Raw genomic sequence first — 24,976 nt, 5'->3', positions numbered from 1 at the left:
GTGTGGGTCTTAGTGTCAAGGAATTTTGCTATCTCTGCCAACGCAGATGGAATTTAACTTGGGGAGTTCCAGCAGAAGCAACACAATATTGGTTTTCAAAGCAAAGTCTTAGATAAGAAAATACATCTTTGTTTTTCTGCTTTCATTCCATTAATTCTAGAAACACAGAATGAAACAGATCTGATGCATTATGAAAATTAACAGTTCCTCAATTTTTTTGCATTGAAAAAGAAACAGAAAAAAAAAAACACAACAGGAAAGAAACAGAAAACAACTGTGTCTGAAAAAAAAAAAAAGGGCTTCTCAAAGAATTTTAAAGAGATCTCTTATTCATGACAGGACAGATAGACTTCCGCCCACAAAGGAGAACTGATCTTGATGAAACTGAAGCTTCCCATAGTATAAATGGGAGACACTGATCTCAGGATAAGTACTTGTTTTCAAAGATAACTCCTGAGGGTAACAAATCAACCTGGGGCACTGCCTGCCAGAAGCAGATGAACACAAGGTTCTTTTCTTGAAAGAAAATGTTCATTTTGTGGTTTTCTTTCCCTCTTGTTCCAGTTCAACTGAATTGTACCAATCAACTGAACTACAGCCTCAGATGAGAAAACTGCTTAAAATAACTTCTGCCAACCTCAGCTGACCAACAATTTATCTTTCTTTTTTGAAGGATGCTCATCACCAAAGTCTCCTCAAAGCAGTATTTCTCTTCTCACTGCTGGCTAATGAGAAGGTTTCATATATAGTGCCATTTCATTTAAAAGTATGGTGAGATTAGTGTTCAAAAGCATTTGTGGCATAAAGGATGGATTTTATATTTTCTTGGAAATGAGAAGCACAGGATTCATCTCAGATTTACTTACCTTGGTGAAAATTTTAGGGACACAATTAAGATTCCAGCTACTTGATCCTAATTACAATGTTGTAGCAGTAAATAGCTGTTGTAAAAATTTTACGCAGGAAAACAAGACACTTCAGAGGATTAGTATCAATTATAGATTAAGCCAGATAGATCATCTAGAAGAAGATACACATGACCTTCATTGCATATATTGCCCGACCAATCTTCGCAGGCCAGAATTTCAATTTGCCATGAAACACAGCCCATTTGCTGAGAAAAAAGAATAGAAAAAGACAAAAGAAGATAAATGATCCAAACCAAATCCCTTTTTCCCAGCTGTTAACTGTAGCTTGCCAGCAAATTAATTTTTGAGAGAACCAAAGCCCTGGTTTCTCAGGCAGATTCAGACAGAGTTGTATGTCACTGCTCTCAATAGCTGGGTCAAGTAGTTCATACCTCTCCACTCCGGGGTCACTGAAAAACAGTAATTTTGTTTAAAATGTTCAGAAGCAAAAATTAACCTATCCTTGTTCAAGATACTGTAAAAATCCGATTCCACATATGCAGTTTTAAGTGAATACATGATCTGAAAAGGTAATTAAGTTATTACAGAGGGCTATTTTTATAGACTATCGTAATGATTGAAAGTGTAAAGCTTTTTTCTGGTTTAAAATTTTGGGCTTTTTTTTTTTTTTTTTTGAAGATCAAAAGGAGATTGTAAAAATGATTTCTGTAAGAAGTAGTAGTCTTCTGAGGCAATGTCATTTACTTTTAGCCATGATGTGATTTCCTTTGGATATAAATGTGCTGATCCTCAATCAGGATGCAGAGCAGCCAGTTAAAGGAGAACTTCAAAAAGCCATGAAAAAGAGAAATCTACGTAAAGGTTCACAGTAATTTCTGCATACAGTTCTGAAAAGGAAACGGCTTTGTAACATGAGTTCTCAATTTGCAATTTAAGGTGAACTGTTCGTCTAAGATGCCTTTCTTAAGACTGCTTTTTGCTTTAAGATTCAGACAGACAAAAATTAGCCTTTAGATGTTTTCTCTTTTTAAAATTCTGTTTCTTCTTACATTTCAGAAGCCTGAAAGACTTTTAAAATAGGGCCTTCTTCATGTAGCTTTTTGGACAAAGAGAATAGCATCTAGCTCTGTCATTTTCCACACTTTTATTACAAAATGTTAGAAAAGTAACTCACCTTAGTGGATAAGAATGACTAATCCTTCAAGAATATGGATAAAGAAAATTGAAAAATGGCAAGAATGAGGTTGTAGAATAAACCATATCCTATCTTATTTAACACAATTTAAATATTTTAACACATTCCAAGTATCTTTCCAATTATGAAAAAATAATGTGTGTGATTTTAATAAAGTTCTGAGAAAGCCTCCAGGAGGTATTGAAAGCTTAATATAACCCACATGCAAATGCAGTACTGTGATTTTGTTATAAATATATGGCACACGTACAAACATCGATTTTTAAATTCTTTTTTAATAACTGCAATTTTCATCTCAGCTATATTTTGAAACAAACAAAACAGCTTGCAGAACAGAGTAAAATTTGAATAGGCAGTTCCCAGAGAAATGTCAGAAAACCACAAGGGAAAAAGTAGAAATGACAAAATTTAGGTGGGAAGGAGAAGTGCCTAAGAGTAAAGCCCTTTGGCAAAATATTGACAGATGTAGCCAAGAAGTGCCAGTAGAGGATGTTAGTACAGGAGCTTATGCTCTTACTGAGCACCAAAAGAGTGGGCTTTATAACATGAATTAATATAAGACAAGACAGTCACAGACTCCCGGAATGACAAGTTGTCAGAGTTCTCTCTCAGAGCAAGATCACATTTGTAAAAGCTATAACTCAATTCAAAGTGCAAGAAACCATCAAGAATCAACAATGTAATTTATATGCTAGCAGCATCTAAGGCCACATCAGATAATACTGATACAGAAAAGATGAGACAATATTGATAGAAGCAGTAGCCCCGGGCAGCTATAACCCAGGAAACCAAACTGTCTTTGTAACAGAGGAGAACGGACTGTGGAAAATGTAGCATGGCATCAAGCCAAAGGGGGAAACAAATGTCCAACAGGAGATGGGGATGTAACAGGTGTTACAAAAATAATATTTTCCATCAGCTCTCAGGTCTCTGAGAACAATCCATGATGGGATGCGATCATCAGATAATGTCATTAGTACAGACTACAGGGACAACTGTAAACAGAAAAAAAATATAACACTTCAGGCTAATTCAGTGCAGAAGGGGACTTCCTCACTGGCAGTCTCTTTCTGTCCCATTTCACATCACTGTTATGATCCCCCTGCGTGCTGATCATGAGGTAACAATCCCATGTAGAATCGCAGTCTCTTGCTGGGATACTGCAGAGATTTTCACAGCAGTTACCATGTCTGTTTCATCATTACTACCCTAAACACTGCTCATGCAAGTTCCCACAACCCTGGCCCCAACATTAAGACACACCTAATCAAGACTGATCCAATATAGATGTTACCAGTCTGATGAGGATCACGTATTTCAGTAATCAATTAAAATCTGACTCTGTGTTTCAAGAATAGAGATAAAGCAGGATTGTCAAAATTCTGCTGTGAGGTGGACATGAGTCAAACATTCCATTGTTGTTGTTTACTAAGTGGAGGACTATTGTTTGAGTCTCTCATGCTTCCGGTGGCATCTCTCAGATTCTCTTTCCCAGAAACGCTAGGGAATGAGTGCTTCACAATAGAGTAAACAGCATTTAAACAAATCATCTAACATTGGGGCTCTGAGATAGAATTATGGGAAATAATTTTTCCATAACCACTCAAAATATTTCTACACACTTCTCAGCAAAAGGGACTAACTTCAAACAACGCTTTCAGAAACAAGCACCACTCCTCCTTGATGCTCTCCTTATTCTAGCTTTTGAATTTCCTTCTGTTTATATTATTTTTACTTGAAAAAACACCAAGAAGAGTAAATGAGGATATCACACACAATTGCTTTGTTGATTAAACACATAACTGTTAACTAATAATCTGCTTCCAGTTTTGAGAAGAAAGAACAAAGACAATTGTTATATCCCCATTTAATCTACAGAGCAATTCTAGCTATACCATTATTTAAATTCATTAACAATGCTTTAAAACGTCCAAAAATGGTTGTCATTTTCCCCGTCATGTTGTGGTATTTGACATTTTGATTTACACAGACACAAATGTGATTTTCTTAATGGCAGAGAGAAGCATGAACATGACAAAGCATGGATGCATCTGATCATCTTTTTAGCTATGTGGCAACTATTCAAATTATACTTTTATAGAGGAATACATAGATGACTGAAGATTAACATCTTAGAAGATGAATATTTTTATTACATTAAAATAACTACCAATACTAACAGAAAAAAAAATAAAATACATATCAGCCAAAATTTCACACCAAGAAATAACTGCTTAAAGCTTCAGCAACACACAAGATAGGAATTATTCCTAACTGTCCAAGTGTGCATTCTTTATATCTGAAGAAACTAAAAGTTAAGTCAGCATATCTACCGTGGTCTTTCAGAGTCTTTCACACACTGTTTTCCATATGTCTTCTAAGGCAAGCCCTGCCAAGACTCTATCATTCCTTTATCTTGACTTTTACTTCCCTGTTCATTTACATGTAGATTTCAAGTTCCTTTGCTGCAATATTCAGAAATACCAGTAGTAGGGGAGGACAAAGGGAAAACAAATGAAAAAAAATTAAATCCAAATGAAATCCTGAAGACAACCCTCAAGATATCATACCGTGCAAAAACTAGTACATTCCTAAGGTTCTTTTCTGTGAGTAGGAAATAGAATGGTTTGTGTCATACTCGTTTCAGTTTTAAACATAGAGATTAAACAGAGGCTGTTCACGCTCTTGGCATTTAAACTTCGATAAATCTTAGTAACTGAGCTGTGTATTCTCCCTCGTGAAAAGCAAATATTTCTATGTATTTTCCTTAACCTTCATTTTTGGTTAATGACCATTTGGATTGAGCTAGAAAGCAACAAAGCAGTCCAATGTCATGGTCCCTAGAATACAGTAATGAAAAACAATAGCGATACCCAATATCACAACAAAGAGCAAAAGTTGCCTGGGCTTGCAGAAGAACAGATAACACTGAAATCTCTGCAAAAGTCAAAAGTGCATTCCACCAACCTTGTTTTTTTTTTTTTTTTTTTTTTTTTTTTTTTTTTNTTTTTTTTTTTTTCCCAACACATCAGACTTCTGGAGCAGTTACTGAGGCACAAAAGCTAGTCTTTATGTTTACGGCAATAGAATTATTGTAAACTCAGCAGTGGTGGCACTAGGTCTTCTACGTTTCTTTCTTTCTTTTTTTTTTTTTTTTTTTTTTTTTTTTTTTCCTTTCCCAGCAAAGCTGGCTGCTAGCACCAAGGAAGATGGGAGGGAGTACCTCAACACTGTGATTCATGAAAGAGAATCTCTACACAAATAATGGATTAATTTTGAGGGCTTTTCATGAGATCCAATACTGCCTGAACATCTGCATATATTTTTTACATCTGATTATGTCAAAAACTAATCTCAAACTTATACCAAATAAAAGGTAATTCAAGCTGTTAAACGAACTGAGGTTTAGCATTACTTCAATGGATATGAAATACAGCTTTCCTGCAGGAAAAATTTCATTTTGTTTTTGTTTATGGGCCTAAGGGAGAAAAGGTGAAAAGCCCCTACATTTATTTTTTCAAAAATAAAAGATGTTTTCAACACAGGTTTTTTTTGTTTGTTTGTTTGTTTTTTTAACACAGAGAATACGCAAAAGTTATGAGTGCCCACTGACCCGGTCAAATCAAAATCTCTGAAACTCCAAGGAATTTCTGCAAAAGACCATTGCTTTAGAAAGTAATCTGAAACTGAGAAGTATTTTAATGTGCTTTAACTGTGGAAATGAAGAAAATTCTCTGACCGTATTCACATTTTTAACATCCTTTTGGATATCAACCATGATCTGTGATGACTGCAGACCTAGTGATACGAACTGCACTGACACCAGAATAGCTTAATAAGGAAAGGCAATTTTGAATTGCCATAGAACCCTGCTTCTCTTTTTTAAAAGATGAATTATAAATTTAGAATTACAATAATATTTTCAGAAGTGTAGACACTCAGTGGAAATGTTCATAAAAAATATAATGTTGGGTTTTGGAACTCTACAAAAAAGAAGTGAAAATAGAGCATAAAATGGGACTAGCTCTTCTGACAGAAAAAAAGATTAGCAGCTGCAACAGTTCAGTACTATGTAAAGCTATCATCTATATACAGTTTTCTGGGACACTGAGGCAGAGAAAGAGAAGTGCTAATTTATTCTTTTTCTTTTTGTTCATCATATTCATTGCCATTTGTCAGTGTATGGCATGCATTTTCTTCCATTTATGTTTTGTACTTTGTTGCTAGATACGGTATTGATTCAGGTCTGCAGTTTACAGCTCTCTAGCTTAGTGTGCTACTTGGTGAAGAATACTCACATGTAAAATCTGTTCCAAACAGTTTCAAGGTAGCAATATGCATCACTGTAATAATTACTCCAGTGTTTGGTAAGACAACAGGTAGCAATCAACCATTTTTGCGCTGCTGGAGTGTTGTACAAAGCGTTGGGGATATCACTGTAATTTGGCACATAGTAGCATATTACCCAAAACTGTGGTTCTAATGTGCATCTGCTTCCATTGAAAATAAACAAATTGGGAATGGGCATAGAAAGAGAGCGTACATTTGACTTGCTAAAATGTATAAGGAAATTACTGAGCATAAAAAATCTGGTGAGGCTAAAGCAAAGGACAGTAGCTGCTTCAGTTAAATTGATGCATTCTATGCTTCTGGATCAAAAACACAGCTGTTGAAAGGAGCAACTCTGAAAATAAAATTATTTGGACTATACCAGATTTGAATTTGGTTTCCACTGGTACTGAATATGCAAAAGACTGATAGCCTGCAAGAATGTTTTTCAAAATAAAGTACCCCTCCCTCCTCTCCCCAGAGATCAAGGAAAGGTGACTCTATATCCACCCTTTAGCCTTTTCTGTTATTTTCTTTCCAAATAACTTAGAGACCAGCAGATTTTCACATTTTTACAGATGAACATTCATGACTGTTCCACCAGTCAGTTAGAAAAATCTTAGTTTGAAAGAAATTTGCATTCCACAGTGCTATGCTACACACCTTATGCAGTGATTAATATCTAGGAAGGAGAAGTGTACATTCACATGGATAGGAGGCCTCCATGACTGGTTCAGATGTGTCAGACCTTACAACCTTTAAGCGAGTCCTGTGGCTGCAAGTGTGTCCTTATCTTTATAACATACACCTGGAAAGCTGCAAGGCCAGACTTAGAGAATAACGAATTATATTAAAAGCATTAAAGAAAAAATCTCCTTTCTATTCCAGTCTTCATCCATCATTCATAACTACTGCAGCTGTGCTGTGGTCTCAGCTTTCCAGCCACACATCCCAGAAAAACACAGGACTCTGCAGAAAAAATCAAAGAGCAGTAGTAATGAAAATGCCTACCTGGTTTGTAATATCTTCTACATTAAAAAAAAAAAAATCTTTCTTTCCTGATTACTGAATTTCTTCACAATACAAAACATATCTTACTCCTTACTGAAAATCTATTTTTGCTAAATAATGCTCCTTCTCAGTTTAAGCCTTGGGCTCTTTCCTGCCTCAGACAAGCTATAAGATGTCTTCTTATCTCCATTTGACTAATCTGTTCCTCATTAACATTCTAAAACAGAGAAAACACATTTGCCTCCAGCTTTCATTAAGCAGCCATTTTCTCAGCTCCCATAGTTTCTCTTTGCATTTTTCACTTGTTTCCCCTTCTCTTGATTTTTTTTTTTGCATTGTTACTTTCTGTTTCACTGTATCTTCAAATCTTTCCATTTTCTTTTCAAACTTACACACTTCTGCAGTATTTATCTTGCCATTTCTTTCCATATTATCCACCTGTCTCTTTTCTTCCCAGTTCCTGCAAGCTTTCCTTCAGTTTCTTCTCTGCTCCTCTCAGCCTTTCACATCAATCACCATCTCTCTTCTGTACTTCTGTCAATTCCTGCCAGGACACTGTAGACTAGCGCACAACCTCTTTGCATCCTCCACCCACCATTAACCTCTCAGGCTCACACACACACAAACATTCCTTTGAAGATGAATGACGCAGTCATCATTTATATCTACAAAACAACTTAGCTTCACCACAGATTCTCCATCCTGGGGGTATTTTCTTTGCAAAAATACAAAAAAATGGCATGTGCGGAGGAAAATCAGAGAATTTTACTTTTTTCTCTGGAGAAGCAAAATTATTCACTCTGCTTTTCAGCTTCATTTGCTGGTTGGTGATGAACCAGGGGCATACATGTCAGTTACAATTAGATAATTAAGGAAAAGAGGCACACTGGCAGGCTATGTATAATAGTCTATTCATGGCGAAAGAGTAAAGTGAAGATGTTTTAGAGAACACTAGAACAACATGAAGGAAACAGCAGAGGTTGCTTCTTCAAGAAAAGGTTTCATATCTTCCTGAGTTCACGCATGCTTGCACTCCAGTATTCTGTCAACTCACGCCCCACATACAATTAAGATCAGCACTTCCATATCCAACATAGACAGACCGCCATCCAGTGATTGAGGCTGTTGCCAAAAAGAACAGTAATTGCTTTGTTGAATGTGGTTGCTACTTTTCATTCTGGAATTGTCAGTACCGTTACCATTTTTAAAAAGACTTCCATTAAAGGAAGACATTTGTTTGCCCAAAAAAGCTTCTTTTCTTTTACATAATGCATTTGTCCGATTAATTTAAGGTAAATAGGCACTTGGGTACTTCTCTACACTGAGATTCCCAGGCTTGCAGTAAGTTGAGATACATGCCTGCAATCACCTTAGCAGTGTCATTTATTTTGACAAAGTGTAATAGAAGTTATTTCCATGAAAGAGTGCAAACCAAATTAAAACTGGACAATCTGGTCTTAGCTGTGACAGGTTTCAGCATGCCATGAAGAATAAAAATAATTGGAAGTAGAAACAGATCTATTTTTCCTTTCCAAACTTTGGAGATGTCCAATTGATCTCCTAGCTTAAAAAAATATATAGAAGAAAAGTAAGCTGTCAATTACGGTGTCATCTCTCTCTGTCAATTGCAAATATATTTGTCATGCATTGCTACAAACAGCTGTGCAAGATCAATCACTTCATCCAGGATTCCTAGGCCAATTAAGGAATCTTGTGGGTGGATGATGGGTTTATCTTTTCTCTTACAGTAGAATGTAGTGCAATTATATCAGGTGTTGAAAAACTTGTGTGTATGTGTACGTTTTAGGACACTAAAGAGAAGTAGCACATACCTATAGCACTTCTACAAGAAAAAATAGTTGCTTCTCCGTGTCTCTTTACCTACAATTTAATCTGTTCTTGAGAATAAGTTTTCATCTAATAGGTCCCAAACAGCAAGTCACCTACACTACAGAAAAGTTTTGTGGTATATTAGAGAAAAAATAGTTTCAAATGTTATGTGAGAATAAAGGAATGCATCTGTTTCTACACTAATTAAAATCACATGCCCTGTACCTGAGATAAAATATTTGAGTCAGTCTGCGTCCTGCCCCACATTTTGAAAGATGGGAATTCACATGCCTGACTATTAGAACTTAACTGAAAGGGTCTGGTTTTAGAAACTGCTCTAAATCTTTTCAGTGAACAGCAGTTCTGTAGCAACAAAAAAGAAGAAACTTCTCAAGTTTGTATAGATCAACTGATGCAGCTGCTAGAATGTTTGAAGAAGGAATATGTTCAACAGATACTTCTGTTCTACAACAGGAATGGCAGAAAGTGAATTTCCATCCCGGTGATTCTGAAGAAACGGAAAAGATAATCTAGCAGCTGTCAAAAAGTAACTATCTTCAAACGAATTGAAAAAGTTTTAGCCAAGATTCTTAAATGAAGTAATTTAATAAATCATTAATGTGACTCTTTTAAAAAACCTTGGAATATTAAAAAACATTTAGAAGACAGCCTTATCCTGTCAACATCATCTTAATATATTCACCTTACGAAAGAGATCGCCCTACAGCATGAGAAATAGATCACTCTGATGAACATCCACTATAAATTAGTAGATCTGGTATGTAATAAAATATTAGAGGCTAAATTCAATATGAGTTAATTAACCGGATGACTGAATGGAATGTAGCTAAGGTCTATAAAAAAAAGTAAGAGAAAGTGAAGTAAGATCAACTATTGACTATGTCTTTCGAGTCAAAAACTAGACAAATCACATAAAACTAGCAAGAGGGAGATTCACAAAAAAAAAAAAAGGATAAAAAAATCAGTAAGCACATTCAGAGAAGAAAAAAAAAATCTCAAACACAAAAGTGGTATCTTTAACTCTCTATGCTCCAAAATGCTGAAAATGTACAGAGAAAAAATATTGCTCCTTGTCTTCTTATAGAATCACAGAATGGTTTGGGTTGGAAGGGACCTTAGAGATCATCTTGTTACAAACACCTTGCCATGGGCAAGAAAGATATTTGATTTTGTCCCAGATACACATTATAAAACTAGAGAGATCTTAGCTATGCCTTTTCTCATCAATCATCTAATGAAATGGTTTTAATACAACAGAAGCCTGAAAAATACACATTGCACATAATACTTCAAAGTTGAGAGATTATGCAGAAGGCTGTGTAAGACTATTCAGAATTCTTCATAAATAAATATTTGGCACAAGTGAAAAATTGAAAATGCCTTTTTTTCTGTGTATAAAGAAAAAAAGACAAACAATAATATAACACACAGTCTTTGAAAGACAACTGTGTTTAGAGAGTACAGTTTCTACATTCATTCTTCCATCAACTGTGAAAATATTAATGAAGGCATCTAATTCAGCTTTTTCATAAGGTTACTGTCTCTTCAGCTACACTTACCACACAAAAAGAAATTGCAATCATGTAAGTGTATCTCATCTAACTAACTTTCCGCCAAGATAAATGTCTTGATGTGGTCTCCATGTAGTGCCCTGAAGAAATTAGTGTTTTAGTCTAATTAGGATTTTTGGCCTTCAAATACTGTTAACCATTATGGCCTGTGATACAAAAAAAAAGGTCAGATCAGATGAAATACTCCTTTCCAGCCTTAAACTCAATGAAATTATGAAAGCTTTACAAACACCAGTTAAGACTGGCTTGCATCTATATCCTATGTTCTGAGACATGTCTCCCCAGCTTCATCTTAACTCTGCAATATTAGCTTCATCGAGATTTAACCATAGCAACTTGCCTTTGCTACACTGACCTTGTTTGAAATAACTTTACAGAAAATTTGGAAAAGATGGTAAATGGATTTATGCTAAAACAGCTGAGATTCAATTAAAAAAAACCACAAAATTTTTTTATTCTTTTAAAGAATTAATCCTAGCAAATTATATAAGTTGAAGGCTTTATATAGAAGCTTCAGGCCTTGTGGGTAGCCAGGGATTTTTATTTGGTTGTTTTTTTTGTATTGTTTTGCTTTACGCTTTTGTTTACTTTTCTTACAGCTCCTGCTATGAAAAGAAATTAGGAAGCTGGAAAAGGGCATTATCTGCTTTACACAGAAACATATTCACAGAAATGCAAAGTATTAGCTAGCATTTACAGAGACACATAGTGGAGCCTTTGGAGCTGAATGATTCTTAAATGCATGTCACATGAATATTCAGATATTTAAATTTAGGATATCTTTTTCTTTTAGTAGATTGATCTATTATTGGAGATTAAGGCACACATCACAAGAAAGGTCTATCAAAATATCAGACCTTTTATATTATTCTTGTACACAATATACCGCAGGTAGTCGTGTTTGTTTTCTATTCCTCTTGGCAGTTTGCTCTCTGTCTATGAGGAAAAGTAAAATTTTAAGTCCTCTTAGTTTTGTCACTTCACATGCTTTGATAAATTGCTTCATCATCCAGGCTTCACAAATAACCCTTCGCAGTTCAAAAGGGATTTTTGATAGCATACTGTCAAAATTCCAAATCCATACAGCGGTGAAAATGTTTGAGAAATCACATATTTCATAATTATCTAACCAATTTTACAATATATTCAGGTCAGTGAGAAAATAGGAAAAAATCGCTATATATTTCCTCAGAGAATGACAGAATGGTTTGGGTTGGAAAAAACTTATAGGTCATCTAGTTCCAATCCCCCTGCCATAAGCATGGATACCTCCCACCTAGTCGCCCAGGGCTCTATCCAATCTTGAACACCTCCAGGGACCGGGCATCCACCAGAGTGAGTGTCTCAACACCCTCTGAGTGAAGGATTCCCTTCTATCATCTAATCTAAATATTCCCTTCTATAGTTTAAAAAACATTACCTCTTGTGCTATCACTACACACCACGGTAAACAGTCTTTTCACATGTTCCTTGCAGGCTGTTTACACATTGGAAGGCTTTAATAAGGTGTCCCTGGAAACCTCTAAGCTAAACAACCCTAAGGCATACATTATATTTCAGGCATTATATCAAAGCAGATGATTCACAAGTTTCTTTGGCTGTATTTTTAGAAAAAGAAAATAAATCTAATTCCTATAAAGACATACTGGAGAAAAGAAAATGATACGTACCCAGGTGAGGAGTTTAACAAACGTCATAGAGAAAATAACTGCTGGCCATCAGTTACATGTTTATTTAGTTGAAGGAGACTAATGTAAGAGTATTGCAAATCTCCTGTTAAACATTTCAGACTATTAACAACTCAGACTGATAGATCTAATTTGTCAAGTATCCTGAATTCAACTTCTCTTGAAATTTCTCCTCTTCCTAAAAGACCTAAGACTTTTTACACAACAGTCCTCTGTGCTGAGGATTTTTTTACCTGAGGACATTCTTCTTTCCAGAGTACCTACAAGGTCATTCTTTTCAGGTGAATTCTCTGGGAAAAGCCAGTGGGCAAATTGCTCACCATTGACCATTCAACATTTTCAGCTGTTTAGCCTTCATACAATCCCATTTGACTAAAAGAGATGTAAGACTTCCCTCACCTTCATCCTCCAGAAAAAGAGAAGCTCAGCGCATTTTTTGCCTTTCTTTAGGATTCTCTGCTCTTCTGTAACTGAAAGGGATTATAAACTTCTGTAGCACTGCCTTCTACTCAGCTGTATCACTTGGCAGAGTGAAATACAAACAGTCCTCTATACAAGTTCTACCTTATCTCTGCTAAACCAGCACAGCTGCAATGCTACTATTGAAACTGTCAGATGCAATATAGAAAGGCAGGTTTCTCCAGAGCAGCATCTGGGTTTTAAAGACAGGCTTGGCTAAATAAATGATCTAAAGGTCCCACAGGTAGTGAACAAGTTTATCTTGTATTTCCCACAACCTCCTTAGGCAACCTGTTGCAGTGCATCACCACCCTCTGAGTGAAAAACTTCCTCCTAATATCTAACCTAAACCTCCCGTCTTAGTTAAAAAACATTCTCCCTTGTCCTATCACTATCCACCCATGTAAACAGTCATACCCCCTCCTGTTTATACGCTCCCTTCAAATATTGGAAGGCCACAATGAGGTCTCCCCAGAGCCTTGTCTTCTCCAAGCTAAACAAGCCCAGTTCCCTCAACCTTTCCTCGTAGGAGAGGTGCTCCAGCCCTCTGATCATCTTGGTGGCCCTTCTGTGGAGCTGTTCCAAGAGCTCCACATCTTTCTTGTGCCGGGGGCCCCAGGCCTGGACACAGTACTCCAGATGGGGCCTCACAGGAGCCAAGTAGAGGGGGACCACCACCTCCCTCTCCTTGCTGGCCACTCCTCTTTTAATGCAGCCCAGAACACAGTTGGCCTTCCAGGCTGCCAGCACGCACTGCTGGCTCATGTCCAGGTTCTCATCCACCAGGACCCTCAAGTTTTTTTCCACAGGGCTGCTCTCGAGGAGTTCTTCCCCCAGCCTGTACAAATACCTGGGATTGCCCCAGCCCAAGTGCAGCACCTTGCATTTGGCCTTGTTGAACCTCATTAGGTTCACATGGGCGCACTTCTCCAGCCTGTCCAGGTCCCTCTGGATGGCTTCCCTTCCCCCTACTGTATCGACAGCTCTGCTCAGCTTGGTGTCATCTGCAAACTTGCTGAGGGTGCACTCGGTGCCATTGTCTATGTCACTGATGAACATACTGAAGAGCACCAGTCCCAAGACCGACGCCTGAGGGACACCACTCATGACCGGCCTCCACCCTGACATAGAACCATTGATCATAACACTTTGGCTGCATCCAGCCAACCAATTCTTAATCCACCAAACAGTCCATCCTTCAAATGCATACCTCTCCAATTTAGAGAGAAGGATAAAATTATAAAACTAATGTATTCTACAAATTAAAACTCTTAAAGTTGACTGAAATTACGACTGTAAAAATATAACAGTCAAAAATATTTGAAGTAGAAATCACTGTGATTATACCACATACATTCCCTTTCCTTTAGTTCAACCTTCTACATATTACCATAGTATAATACTAATGAAGAATGCATGGTTTTATCAGAGAAGTTCATTAAAATTAAACTGAGATTCTATCTAACATAAATGAAAAATACCTGTGAAAAAATGATAGACTTGCTTCAGTCTCTGAAGCATCCGCTGAGACTTGTTTCTCAAGTATGGAGGCAAAAATGATAAGGAAAAACAAAAACAAAATCTCAAATTTTCTGAATCTACATCAAGTGGGAAGATCTTCCTCCCTTGAAACAGAGAATCCCAGTGAGTATTGAATGCAAAAGTGACAAAAAGCCAAGAACCAATTCTTACATGGAAGACAGTCTCTAAGAAGAAGCAGGATTTCTGGTTTCTGGCTACTGTTAATATCTCTGGTCATCAGATCCCACCTTCAGGAGCAGCAGAGATGCATCCTAGTCTATATCCATTACCCCCAGGAACTCCTCTCCCACATAGGTTAAGATCTGTTGGGCATCAAGGTGATGTTCCTCTTCTGTCAGGATGAAAGGACAATCAAGTACAGCAAGACAACATAAAAATACAAGCTGATATACAACAAGTCATGATTTTCCCTATAAAATAGTCACCAAACTAGGGTGTGAGTGAAAGATGTTAAGCACTAAGTATCCTGAATGAATAAAACTGCATGTTTTCAAAGCTTCTGCTCAACAAGTGCATACAGAGAATTGATTCATTTCATGTTTTACTTAAATAAAGTCTACAGCTGAAGTCAAAAACTGTTTACTCAATCTTGCTTGCTGGCTTTTTGTTCTTCTTCAAATTATTTTCATCTGTAGTACATGAGGGGAAAAATTCTAATTAAGTTAGTACTTGTAACTGCAAAATATTGCTACTGGAATTTTTCTTTTTAATAGTAGAGGAAAAAGATGAGGTCAACTTTGCAGAAGTAGGAAGATTGTCTGCAAGTATTGCTATGTGTAATCCCTCTGATTTCAGGGGATTCCTCACAGACCTGTATTAAAACAATTTTAAATCAGTGGAAATACTGCTACATATTAATTAACATATAAAATTTATTTATTGCATTTTCAACATCACTGAGAGGTATTTTTGTTATAACTTGGCAGTATTAATGTAAACAAGAGCTTACCATGATTTTAGATGGAATATATACTTCACATCCACAGCACTTGGCTTCTGGATATTTTAAAATGAAAGCCTCTTTGAATAGAGTCACAGGCAAGCAGGCAAGAATTAGGCCTTTTTGTACAGTTATTATCTGCTAATTTGTACTTTTTTATTTGGCACAATTTAAACATACCTCTCTGGAATACCTACCATCCTGTAGCTGAAGGATTGAAATCTACAATGCAAAAATCAACACAATACAAAGTAATGAATGGTTGAATTAAGGCACCCAGGAGAAGAAAAAAAAGGTACATTTATCAGTGAAGATGGGTAAAAGGAGCATTGCTATCAAAAATCAGGTTGGGTTTTTTTTTTTTTTTAACTCTGTGGTTGAACTCTTGTGAGAAGTAAAAAAAAAAAATCTTGAGTTCGCTGTAATTCTGCTCCAAGTTTACCACCTTTACTTATTATTAGAAGTTCATAGTGAATTTCCAGCAATCCGGGTATGGTGTCAGCTGTCTTAGAATCAATATACTTTTCTAAATCAAGTGGAATTAGGTCCACATAAAACTTGAAGCATATTTTTAAGGGATATTATTTTGTCTTACCTCATGAGCATTTTAAGGCTCCTAGTATTCAAGTAAAAATGCTGATTAAAATTCTTTTCAAGCCATTCAATTTTATTCTTAGTTGTGGGAAAGATTTACAGAATTTTATCTGGAAATACAATCTGAATTGAGCCAATTTTAGAGCACTATGAAAACATCAAATTCTCAGAGCACTCTTATCAGGTCATCAGCTATCCAGTTTATCTGATTCTACAGATGGAGGAATTGTGACATCAAGAAGTAGCAGAACTTGCTTGAAGTCATGGAGTAAGATAGGCAGAGAAAGGATTAGAAGGATTCTCCTGCTTTCAAAGGTAAAGTTTGCTCATTCTCACCCACCAGAAATCTACTAATCAATGAAGCAAAACCACCTCACTGGGTCAGAATACAGGAACTGGTGTGATACAGCAATTAGTCAGTGCACAACTGAAACCTTCAAAGGGAAATGGATATTTTTGATCACATTAACAAAATGGATCTTAAAGATATCTAGAAGTGTGAGATTCAATATTTATATGAATAGCAATCCTTATCAAAAGGAAGCTATTTGTAGCAATCATCATCTGAAGAATGATGATTCAAAATATTTTCTTTCTAGTACTGAGAGAGATTTGTTCGTGTCCATGTACCACTGGCATTCTCAACCTTCCTAAAGCCTATACATCACAAATTCCCATTTTATCCACTGGCTACTGTAGTTTCCACTTAATATCGCATGGTGTACAGAACATGAACAGAAATTCTTAAGTAAGAGGCACTACAGAACTGTATGGTATTTGCCCACATGGAGATTCTGAGGCAAAGCCTGGAGAAAGTACCATTAGTACCACTTCTTGGGCAAGATGGGAAGTGCATTTAAAACAGCATTTAAGGGACTCTCTATGGTACATTAGACATACCCAAGAGCACATTACAGAACTTATCATTCTCTTCTTTCATTCTTCCCACCCCTTTGTAGCCCTCCCCTACAACAGCTGAAGGGTGACTGCATCTTAACGGAACTCTGCAGCTCTCACAGTTTCACTTTTAATTCTGGGCTACTGGCACTCACATTTCCAGTTCATGAAAACCTAGATTAACAGTACACCTCTAGCACCAAGTAAACACAAGACACAGACTGACATTGCAACTGTAACTTCAAAACTACATGGAAAAGAATTACTGGCTAATCACATAGAAACACAGCCTTCTAAGCCTTGTTTTGCCTAGCTTTTTCCAGTGTGTTGCAGTGGATGGTCAACACGATTTCTGTGTTGCTTCTCATAGACAAGCATCTGAAGTAAACATTTTCACAGCATCAAGGAGTTTGATGACAGATTAACAAAAGGTACTAGAAAAGGCCTGGTGGGAATTTAAACAGCCTTTAAACAAAGAAATGCTGTAAAGCCCTCCACACAAATACAAATCAAAAGTAATTAAGATTTTGAGTACAGAATGTCAGCAGGGAGCCAAGTGACATATCACTGTCTTCACTTGTCTTATCTTGGATTAGTGGGAGGAGGAGGTTTCAAGAAGGATTTCATATGAAAAAAATGACTGAAATGATAAAAAGGAAGAATTAGTTACTCTTTCTTGGCAAAATAGATTTGGTAAGGTATAATATGCACATCAGCTATAGTAGAATAATGAAAATGTTCAACTGAGTGTTCTAAGCACGTACAGAGATGGAGAACACTAAAACATACAAAGTAAAAACTATAAATTCTTACACTAATTTTATACTGTGTATCTGTATACTTATATTTTTTAGTTATTTAATTTTAAAAGGCCTTAAGGATTTGTGTTATAACTCATAAAAGACATCTGGGGAGTTGGAACTAGATATCTTTGAGGTTCTTTCCAACCCAAATCATTCTATGATTCTATGATCTGTCAGCCAAAGGATTCTAAAGACTCTGAGATTCTAGATTTTAAAATGTTGCTAACTAAACAGCTCAGTGGCTAATTCTTTTTTACTTGAGTGATAAGAGACATGGTGAACCACACACAGAATATGTTGGACAGGAACAGTTTCTCCCCAGAAATTCGGAATTTTATAGACCATGTAATGCATAACCATGACATTGATGAAAGGAAGCTCTTCATACTGATGAGCCTAGTATACAACACTGGAAAATTTTAATGGTCATTTTTACCTTATGCAGCTATCACACATGATACATGTAATTTTTATTATGACCAATAAAACCTATTTCCAGTCTGATGCAGATGGGCTCTATTTAACAGCCAGTTTCCTAATGTCATCATCTTTGCTACTACTGTGTAAAACGTAACGATATTTCTGTTGCAAAGAGCACAGTGTTATTGCATGCAGATCAGATTATCTGGGTCAGTTTAAATGTTATTACTGGGTCAATTAAATTGGCTTAAGGCAATATCGATTTAAAATATATCTCTATATCATTTTATTATACTGTAGAATATATATCAATTTCAGTGAGACTAAAAAGCTCTGAATAAAACATATGTAGGGGATTAATCATAGGTTTATGGAGTTGTCATAGACCACAGTATGTCTAAAAACAAAATAAGAGAACATATGTGAAATCTAAAGGATTTCATGTTATATAATACAATCAATGACTGATGTTGATTTCGGTGGGAATGTAACAGTACAGAAAGAACAATAAGGTTGTTCATCTTTTTTAATTTAAAGATTATTGTAAAGTTTAAGGTAATTTTTGATTTTTTTTTTATTTTTTTCTTATTTTAACTACATACTAGAGGAAGATACCTTTCAATTATACATGAGGGCAGGGCTTGCAATTAAAAATACCAAGAGCATAGACTACTGTTACAGAAGTTCATTCCATCATAAAGTGTTGTTTCCTAAAAGGGGTAAATTTAACATTAAATTGGATATTGAACATTATTCATAGATTAAAAAATTTAGAAGCTCAGTAAGCTGGCAGTGAATCATAGGCTTACTTCCCATATGGTACTGGGAAACTGCTTTCTCTCTCTACACCACCTCTGGAAATACATTTCTAATTTGTTGATTCCAAAGTAAGCAAGATAAATATGGTCTTTGTATAGATTATATTTGTGCACTATTCAGCTCTACATTGGTACGCATAAGATTTTTTCTTTTAGAATTAATGCCCTGAATGTAGAAAAAGTCTCTGCAACATTAGTCAACACATCATTTAGCTTTTCCTTCATTTTCCTTCATGAATTACTCTGTACTTCAGCAATAATGCTACCATGTCAAGTACTGCCCATACGCTACACAAAACAAAGGAACATTCATTGGTCTAAAATGTCATATCCAATATGTATGGAATAAAGAATATACAACTAATGGGTCTTTTAATTACACATTGATCACTATTTTTTTATAGATGTTTTATTTCACCTCCATTTCCCTAGAAATGCCATATTTTATCATTTCCATGCCAATTCTGAAAACTTAAACCATATCCTCATTTGCCATCAACTAAAGATTTATGTCTAGAAGTAAAATACCGTCATCTATCATTAACAGTTTTCTAGTGACTTAGATATAAGGACAACAAGTAATACGAACAGCTGTGTCTTAAAGGGGTTTTTCTTACCACAGTACAAACAGAAGACTTCTAGGCTGTTCAGAAATTTTCTAAATCCAGAAAAAAATATCTTTCTCTTTCCTATCCTTCCCATTATATCACTATACCTATTACAGAATACAGTTGTGCTGATACTTGCTAAGTCAACCAAGAGATCTCTTTGAAGTATTACAAATTCTAGAGTTGCCAGGATTATATTTGTAGCTTACAGAGCATAAGGACATTTCTCAAGATATCATGCACAACTATAATAATTGATCTCTGAACTAAATCACTTGCAGATAAAAATGACATTAAAGTATTTATTTACACGGCTAAGTCTATCTCTTGGCAATTAGGAAAGGACTGAATCACAGTTTAATACACAACTGATTAACTGAAGATCACATTTTCCATAACCCAAATCAGGCACTTCCAAAATTTATGTCTGGAAATATACTCTGATCAGACACAGCTACTACCTACAGACACAGTAAATATTCAGGATTCATTTATTTCCTTTGGTCTATTGAAATCTTCACTCTTTTTAACAGTGTGCATTTTTCTCTCACATGCCTTGTAATCATATCATATGCTTCCTACAGTTTTGGCAATATTGAGTCATGGTGTTAGAACTGCTTGGACTTGGTGTTTGTTTTTTTTCTTTTTCTATCAAATATGTCTAAAAATTAACTAATACTTATGGGCTTCATCTTTCAATTCATTATTCCCTTTTGTAACCTTCTTATAGTGGTAAATAAACATTATTAATTATTTAATAATATTTTATAGAACTGTCTAAACTTTTCTTCAGCAAAAAGCACTTGCTCGTCTGACTCCTAACAACACAGGGAAAGTATACATCTGTGATACTCGGATAAGTACCTTAAATTAATTTTTAAAACCTAGTTACACTTAAAAGATGTATCCCAAAAGCAAGACTTCAGTCCTATTTTGATTTCAGTATTTGTTTCATTGGTATATATTGGTTAAGCCTTAAAGTACATATCTCCCAGCTAAAATTTTGAATGCTCTCTCAATCTGAGATATTATCAACATAGACCTCTCAGGTGTGGAATTTTTAGGCAGCAGAATACAATTTGGTAACAAATTACTCTTAAACTTCAGTGCTTCAACTAAGAAAAATTTACCCTGACAAGGTTTCTGCTGTTAAGTTGTATCCTTATGTCAAAACATACAAGTACACAAGAATGCAAAATGCATCATGAATATTAATGGTCACATACAGAGTCAACAAATCACCTGCAGAACGATCATTCATAGCAGCTCAAGTCAATTGTGAATTTTAACCTGACCATTTGGTTTGAGTATATTCACGTAAAATAACATTCCCTCTTCATTGATCAACCAGTACAAAATAAAAAAATCAGATAAATATACCAATCTATACTTACAGAACAAGGAATCATCTTATCTAGAAGGTACTGACATAGCAACAATCTGGTCCATTTAAAACAAGAAAAAAACAACTTCAGAAGACTTCCCAGAAAACCAGTATTTGAAGGTATTACTTCAATATTACTGCATAGCTCAACTAACACAGTAGCTCTTTCACACCTACAAACTCAAAGACAAATGTATCTAAGGTAACTGTGCATGAGCTGACCCTGTGCGTTAGGGTGTGTTTCTATTTTACAAGATGATAATATAGGAGTAGTAATGTGTTTCAAAGCTCTGTATAGATCATTTGAATAGTCCATTGGCTACAGCTAGGTATCCAAAATCTAGCACAAGAATTTATCTCATATTTTTACTCTTCCAGGCATTAGGTATTATTTCCTGTGGTAATATGTTGAGATCCTACCATTAGTGAAAGGACAGTAAATCCCCTAACGGAAATCATCATTAATCATTCTTGTAGTAGGGGCCCTTGGAAGCATAAGTATAGGATGACAGCAGAAGCCTTAAGGGAATAAGCGTAAATGAGATATGGTCAATTATGGATTAATGAGGAAATGCAGTCTTGAGACCTGGATAGAAATGTTATTAGGGCGTAATAAAGAGAACAAAGAACATGAAGCCAACACATGTATAACAACCCATGTATATTAAAGATGCAAGGATGTAACAAGAAGGGATGAAAGACACTCACAACCCCTACGAAGAACAGAGTGAGGATTGCTCTAGCACTGTCATCCCCAGTTAAGATCTCCACACCTGATCAATACAACTGCCTGTCTGTAGGAGGTCTTCACTCCTCTTTGGAAAGAAAGAGGACTGCTTTTTGATTTGTCATTCAAGACATTGGTGTTGCAGACTCAGCAATCTTATTTAAATTATTATATTTAATATATTCTTGTAAAGTAAATTAGATTTCTGAAGAGCAGCATGTATATTTTCTACCCCCTTCCCACATGCTGAGATAACTGATACTGCAGAGTAATGCAGTAAACCAGAAAATATCAAGATGGTACAAAATGAGAGCTTTTGAGCATTCTTTGCTGTGCAATGACCCTGGATCTCTTAGGATCTTATGTTTCTCTGCACGTTCTGTAAAACAGATTTTCTTGTGTGAAAAGTGATTCAAAGTACATGCATACATGCCTGAACACTCTTACCAAAATCAAGATCTGAATTTACCAATTACTATCTACCTCATTCTCTATAACAGTGCGAGAAGCCTGCTCAGAATGACTTGGTTAACATAAATTAATGAGGATATTTACATTGGTTTTAATGGAATCACAACAGTTAACATCAGTGATCTTTGCTTACTTTGTAATAGTGTCCATAAGTTTTTTATATTTGTAACCTAAGATTATGCAATTACATCATAAATACCAGAAAGTACTACAATGAATTAAGCTGTATATTCTGGAATTTTACAGTTTTGCAATTATTATTTTGTTTTAATAAAACACTCTTTTTCTCTATGTGTGCATGTGTTAAACTGATGTGCTGGCATGATACAACTCTGTATACCAATATGGCTGAACTTCACAGAGCCACAAATTAGTAAATACACCAGTTGCAGATAAAGATTATTAGCATGTTCAAGGAAATGGATATCAATAAATAGTCCTAAGATAACAAGAATTGTGCACAGATTTGAAGAACTAAGTCTAACAAGAGACTGTAAGCTACTGCTTTTGAAAAAGGATGGTCTGGTCAACAAAGATGGCAGAGGCATCAGATGCCACCTGCCTTTCTCTCGCAGAAAAAAAATAATGCCCAAGCAGCCACAGAGCTCGTATTAACCAAAGAAGAAACACTTAGTTTAGGTAATTCCTTTAAATTATCATAATCACTATCGAAACTTCATTCTCAGGCCCAAATCTAAAATCAGACCTTTCTGTCCTGTCCCTTCACACTCTTCTTACCATTCAAATACTACTCAGTTTTTCTTATAACTCCTTTGGACATTAATTGTAAAGCAACAAAGCCAAAATATTATTTTCCCATCCTAAGCCCTTTCTTCTGTAATGTCTGTACTCCCAGCTTTCTGAGCCAGTCTGAAATTCTTCTTTGATTTAGCCCCCATTTTCATCCAAACAGCTTATCCATCAGTAACTTAGTGCTTCTCTCTACTTAGTACTGTTAATGTGCAATTGTCTCCCAGACACCATTCTGCCTTCTACAAATGCAACCTCCACTTCTGTTTTTGGGCTCTTTCCAAATCCTTTAAAATCCTTCTAGACAATTTTACTTATTTATTTCTTTATTTAGGATTTTCATTCTTCCACTAAAGCAATGCCAGCTTTGTCTTGTTACATCCAATGCCCTTCACCTTCTTCCTTGCTCGTAAAACCATCACATAAATTAATTAGCAGTTTTTTGTTTGTTTGTTTGTTTGTTTAATTTTCTACATTTACTGTAATCCTTGCTGGCCTAAGGAAGGTTTATCTTATTATCACCCATATGTTTTCTCATAGTCCATTCCTCCCATCTCAAGAAATCTTTATTAAAGTTGTCAGAACCATACCACTATGCTCCTACAAATTAAGTTGAAATTCTTTGTCTGGTAAACAACCTTTAAAATTTTCCAAGTGATAAGAAACATAGATAAAGCTAACATCAGAACTAAACCACTCCATTGTAACTAATAACCTCGTCTTCTGTCTACTCAGTCACCCTGTCACAACATTTCGTTTATAAATTCACTGGAGTGGAAACTACAATATACTATATCTCTGTAACATAGTCTTGATTAGCTTGAAAGTCTCCATGTAACTTATGTAACTAATAAATATTACAGTAGAAATAAGACATACCTGGGAGCACAGAAACAGGTCATGCAGAATCCTCCTTATTGATGTCAGTCAGCAGTGCGCGGTTTCTCTGAAATGTAAAAATTTGAAGTGAAATCATGACTCCACTGAAGTCCACGCTTTTTATGACTGTACTATTGCAGTAATACAGTAACTGGAAACATATCAAAGTATTAAATTAACTTAAGAAAATGACATGTATTTTGTTTTCCTCTATTCTGCAAGGGATCTATTATTGTATCCACAATAAGCTCACTATGACACACTGTTCTAATTCTCATCCTCACTTTCATAAGAGAGCTATTTCTCTTTCTTTCAAGCTTATGAATCTGATATGTGTATGTCGGTCTTGTAAACCTGATAGATGCCTTCAGTTAGAGGAGATCAAAGGGAAAGCGGGTGGGTCCACAACAGGGTGAGCTCATGACAGAGGACAGCGTTGAAAAGCATTGATGTCAAGGAACATTGAGGGCTGGCTGCTTCCCCAGGGATAAGGAGCTGGGAGCCAAATGGAACCCCAGAACCTGCTGTGCCCTTACCAACAGTGTGCTGTCCCACAAGATGTCAACTTGGCAAGTAGAGCTGGGTGCTGGTAAAAGGGCCCATCAGCTGCCACAGATTCAGAAGTGAACTAAGTCCAGGCTCCAAGCAGAGAGTCCTGTCAGGAGCAGCAGGTGCTGGAACCAAAGACAAGGCTGGAGGCACAGCTACAATCTGGGTCCAAAGTCCATCTAGGAGACAGAGGCAGAAATTGAGCTACAACACACGTGCAAGGGGGCCATCCTGGAGGCAGCCACCCGCAGCATAGATCCCAGGTCCTCCCAGTGACAGACCAGCACAGCTACAGTCTGCCTCAGGCAAGAACTGAGCCAGGCTTCCTGAAGGGGCCCAGGTGAGGTTGATCAGTGAGCTCATTGGGACAGTCAGGCCCTCAAAACTTCCTTGCTGTTTTTTATTTATTTAAAGTTTCTTTTTCCTTTTTCTACCAGCTGTAGAACTAACATGCTGAAGACAGGTTGCTTGAATTTGTCCTGTGAAAGACATAATGTGCATTTATCTACAAATAAAACTTAAAAGGACAAAGTGCTGAAACTCTTCAAACTTGAAAGAAATACAATTAAATCCTATATTGGATTAGCTGAGTTCTAAAGTGGCCTTTTAAAAACTTTTTCT

The 24,976-nt window shown here is 36.1% G+C and overlaps 1 long non-coding RNA gene across 2 annotated transcripts; it reads right to left on the bottom strand.

The window, feature by feature from the left end:
• On the bottom strand, positions 5,257-24,717 carry LOC110398566. 2 transcript variants are annotated; one of them, XR_002438465.1, is made up of 4 exons: positions 24,637-24,717; positions 24,343-24,534; positions 23,807-23,873; positions 5,257-7,362 (listed from the first exon to the last, which is right to left on the bottom strand). It is a non-coding gene; the product is annotated as an uncharacterized LOC110398566 (long non-coding RNA). The 2 variants fall into 2 exon arrangements; XR_002438464.1 differs by lacking the exon at positions 24,637-24,717 and having other exon boundaries at positions 24,343-24,630.

Source organism: Numida meleagris, chromosome 4, assembly GCF_002078875.1.
Source record: "Numida meleagris isolate 19003 breed g44 Domestic line chromosome 4, NumMel1.0, whole genome shotgun sequence".
Classification (NCBI taxonomy): Eukaryota; Metazoa; Chordata; class Aves; order Galliformes; family Numididae; genus Numida; species Numida meleagris.
The sequence above is the reverse complement of the archived record's forward strand: the minus strand, read 5'-3'. Positions and strand labels throughout refer to the sequence as shown.